This window comes from Rhipicephalus microplus, chromosome 3 (assembly GCF_043290135.1).
Source record: "Rhipicephalus microplus isolate Deutch F79 chromosome 3, USDA_Rmic, whole genome shotgun sequence".
NCBI lineage: Eukaryota > Metazoa > Arthropoda > Arachnida > Ixodida > Ixodidae > Rhipicephalus > Rhipicephalus microplus.
Genome location: NC_134702.1, coordinates 126,976,676 through 126,981,452, shown reverse-complemented (window position 1 = coordinate 126,981,452; position 4,777 = coordinate 126,976,676). Strand labels below are relative to the sequence as shown.

At 45.3% G+C, this 4,777-nt stretch overlaps 1 pseudogene; it reads right to left on the bottom strand.

Annotated features, from left to right (window-relative positions):
* Positions 1 to 396: 396 nt before the first annotated feature.
* Positions 397 to 4,129, bottom strand: LOC142803912 (uncharacterized; annotated as a pseudogene).
* Positions 4,130 to 4,777: the final 648 nt, after the last annotated feature.

Here is a 4,777-nt window from a genome sequence, read left to right as displayed (position 1 = left end):
ACCACCTAGATTTTTTAAGGCCCCTCCACGGCTCCATGACGTCACCGCACTACGACGGCTCTGGAGGTTCGGCTTGCGCGTGCGCACAGCTTTCCGACGCAGTTCCGCGTGCGCCTGAAGGCTTTCGAAGCTGAGGAAGGGCCAGTGACGTTTTTTTTTTTTTCAGTCGGCTCCAATAAACGTTTTACTCGGTCGCAGAATCGTGGTTTAATTGCACAGAGTTTAAATGAATGTTTCTTCTGGTTTCCTTGATCGTATAACGAGTAACATTCAGGCACATCATTACTGATTTTGTATCGATGCGTAGGTGTACGAAAACACGTTCGTAATAATTTTTAAGGACCACGCACGCGATTTTGACAAGTCATGTTTTATTTTAAGAAAAAGAAACAGCCAGCAAAAGGTTATCAAACTGCTACAACAATAACTCATATGAAATACGTGAAGGCTGCCACAAATTTCTCAGTACACACAAGAAAAGATGCAGAATATGAAAATACAATACGTGAAGGCTGCCACAAATTTCTCAGTACACACAAGAAAAGATGCAGAATATGAAAATACAATGAAAAATCAGTTTCTAAACTCTCGCATAAAAAAAGAACAACAGTCACAAGCCAACACCCACAAGCAGAGTAGTCACTTCTTCAATGTCTTCAATTTTCGCTCTTTATCTCTTGCGGCCTTTTCAACAACCAACTGGTCATTTTTTCGTTTGCACAGGTTATTCAAAAGCGTGTTTGCTGCTGCACTTAGGACATAATGCATTACCAACTGGGGACTGTGCCCATTTTCACACACATCAAAGTCAACATTGTTGTTTATCGCATCATGAGTGAGTGCCAAGAGAGCCTCCTTTTGATTCGGTAACGCATGAAATTGCTGTGCATGCTGTTCGCTCCTCAGTTTGTCAAGAACTATTTCCGCAGTAACAACGGCATTTATTATGGCAGGCTGCGGAAACTTGAGACCACCACGTGTCATGGACTTGATCAACTCTCCGCCTTCAACTTCAATGTCGTCATCCAGCATTAAACTTTCTTTGCAAGCCATGCACAAAAGCTTCTTGAATGCAGCATGGGCGCAGTAGCCAGCAACGTATGTGATTGCTGGGAGATTTGGCACCTTCACGTCATAGTCCTCATCCGTTATTTCAATCTCAAAATCATCAAGTACAGCATTATTCACTGCCACCGAGTCTGCTGCAGCCTCCATTTCTGGGAGCTCCAGAACGTTCTGCAGACGAAGCTTTCGCTCAGACTCATACACTTGTCTGATGGAAATGTGGTACTGAGCACCGGAGAGTTGGCGGTATTTGCCGAACCTCTCTTCCAAAGAGTCCGTCTGAAACTTCCCTAAAAGCACATAATCAAAGTTCAGCTCATTCAGGCAATACTCAGCAACCTTTACTAAGGTTTCTGTCGTGAGACGGAGGGCACTGTGAGTCTCTCTTGTGAGCACACCTGCGTCAAATCTTAGGGACTGCCACAGATCTAGCCACTCCACTATATTCAGCAGAAAGTGAACCTGTGGACTTGTCACTGATGCAATCGGTGACTGCAGCTCATCCCGAAGTCGAATGCCCTTGTTGCATGTTTTTACATTACCAAGGCTCCACCACTTAGTTATGAGTTCTAAAAACTCTGCTGTGCCGGCCACATGCTCGAGCTGAAGTTTAGGCCCACACGCTCGAAGAGCTGCTGCTGTAGACGGGTTGAAAATCTTTAGCGCGAGCTTAACATTTTGTCGTTCCATATTCGAAGGATTGAGAGATTTTGTCGTAAGCGCCGGTGCAGATTTGATGAGCTGACCCTGTTCTTTCAAGTGTAGTTCTCGAAGTGTACGAAATGACGCTGTAAGTATGGGTGGCTGTACGGTAGATTCTGTGGCGCTAGGAAAGAACATGCATGTTCCAGAGTTTCGCTGATTGAGCCAGTTGTTCCTCACACACTTCATTAAGTGCACAGGATCAATCAGGAAAAAAAGAGGACGGTCAGGGTCAGCAGGGCGTGGATACACACTCTGAAGTTTGCACGGTGCCCCAAAAAGTGACATTGTTTTGCGGTTGATTGAGTTATTGTCCATTATTACAGCAATGATACGCAACCCAACATTTTCCAACTGAGTAATGATACTACTCAGAAGACTGTGCAGCTCCTCCGCATTGATGCGCTCTACTGGCAGTATGTGCACAACATTCTTCTGACTTGAAAGTAGGCTTTGCATCATAAAAACATGCGCTGTTTTTGCTGCATTAGGGCTATTGCTAGCCGCACCAACAATCGTTCCTCCCTTATAGTCAAAATAAGGCTGCAGGTGAATTTCATCCATCATGAGAACAACAATTTTTTCGTGCTCTTTCATAGTAGTGACCAGCTTCTTTGCATACGAAAGAAAAGAAGCGCCTTGCTGCTCAGCTTCTGGGCTTACATTGTATGAATTACACACACGACGTATAGTGGATGGATGGGGCAGCCTAACATTACCGGTACTGCGCAAGAATCTATAGGCATGCGGAGAAATTGTAAATAAAATGCTCGAAAGTACCAGGAACTCTGGAGAATACCGAGATTGCTTGCTATGCCTGACGAGAAGAAGAGAAACTTGCTCTTTCAAAAAACGGATGGCATTGAGTCGTTCAACATCTGCCAATTCACAGTTTAAGGCATCTTCAAGCAGAGAAAATGCCAACTTGAGCAAACCCTCAATTTTGTCTTCATGCTTACAGGAAAGTTCTCCATGTAAGGACTCTACAGAATCTAGCAGGCGTGTCAAACAACGAATGTCATTCACTTTGTGAGGGATGGCACCAATGCCATCAATCGTAGTAAGCTGCACATCTTGGCAATGAACTTTCACCGTGAGATCCTCTAAGACCGTTATTGACAGCAAAACACGAGGGGCGTCTTCAAGAGCAAGATTCAGAAAATGAATGCACGCAGGTCTAGAAATAACACTCCAAAAGTTCGAAAGCTTCATTTGAGGAAGGCATTCCAGTAGAGCCTGGAAGGTGTCAAACTTGTGCTTTGTTTCCTCCTCCTCATGTGTCCCAAGTGAATTGGCGATGGCTTCTCGTAAAGAGGCTGCTTCAAGGCGCATCCTTTTCTCAGCGGGCGCCTCTCGCGACGTAGCGGCGGGCGCGGAAAGGTACGCTGGACAGTTCGGAAATACACTGGGAACGGCGTCGGAGCTGAGTCGAGCGATCTTCAGTTTTGCCTCGACGACTTTGCCGGTTTTTGAGTCCACATACTTAGAGGAAGTCAGAATGTCTTACTCTCTAAAGTGCCGCTCGCAAACCTGTAAAACCAAACCCAAATAATGTTAGCGTTATTAAGACAGTTAATTTCATGAGCGAAACAGCAAATTCATAACTTAAAACTAGCATAGTTCAATACGTCACCACAAAAACGTCGCGCAATAAATATCACGCGTTTTAGACTTACCACTGAGCGCTTTCCGGGTTCAAAGTCGGCACGTGGAATGGCTTTCAACCACCTCCTCCTTCTGTCGGCATCAGCTGGGAAAGTGAAGACTCGCACAGCCTTTTCTCCGTCGTAATTCCCGCGGCAGCCGGGAACACAACAGTGCCCAGGCATTTTCACAAATCACTCAGTAACTGTCACACAGGCACACATCACTTTCTCGGACGTTGTCCAGTAGTTCCCTTCAAGTAATCACGGCCGTCAACAAAGCTTCAGCAAATGGCAAGGAAAGAACGGAGAAACAGCACGTAATGCATATGAAACGCACGTGCCACGGTGCAAACAAAGCACTCAAATGAAAAGAAAAACACGACGATGGTGATGTTTACAGCAATAGTGATGCCCTTTCTGAAATGCTTCTTTCGAAAGATTACAAAAAAAACTACTCAATTTAACTTTTAAAAATTACACAGTTTAAAAAAAATAAAACAAAATACTTCTCACTTTTTTTATATTTTTTTTATTTTCTAAAAGAGTTAAATTAAGTATTTTTCATTTTGTCTACGAAACCATGGCTCACAGTAATCAGCATGAACGGCGGCTGGCTGCCGCTCGAGCAGGAACGGCAGCCGCTGCCGTCAGATGGCGCTACCGCACCGGTTGCTCCCGCCGTCGTAGTGTGGTGACGTCACGCGTCAAAGGAGAATTCGTGGAGCGGCCTTAAAAAATCTAGGTGGTGTTGCACTGGTACACGCTTGTATTCACTGTCACTTCACTGGGCGCACTGGGAAAAAGCTGTGTCGCACTGGTGAATGCGCTGGCCTGACCGCTGTGATGCTTGTGCACACTGCTAAGTGCTGGAAGGGCTGGAGTTTTCACTGGCGAGCGCTGGTGAATACTGGAGCACGCACTGTTCCTACCAGCGCAGCGCGCACATGCATTATTGCAGCGTGTACCGTGGTATGTTTCAGTGTCGTTGATTATAAAACGCTTTTTTGAGGGCATGGAAAGATGCTACCCTAACATATACCGAGAATACGTATTCTTTTGGTGCACGTACGTATCGCAGCAACTATAATGCACCTTTTCCCAGATGCCCCCGCGTATACCGCCCATATCCGCATCAGCCGTGTATGGCTGTAACGATTCCAAATTGCAGTATTTGTAATCGTGGAGCTGCACGCCACTCCTAACAGAAACAAGAAATTGTTTTTTGCCACCAAGTTGACGAAACGTAAATGAGCTTTCTCGATCACTTCGCAAGGTTTCCCGGATGTGTACTGCTACATCGTCACTTGTGCGAAAAATAATTCTCAATATTCACTCGTGTATCCGAATATCTACTGAACAAGACA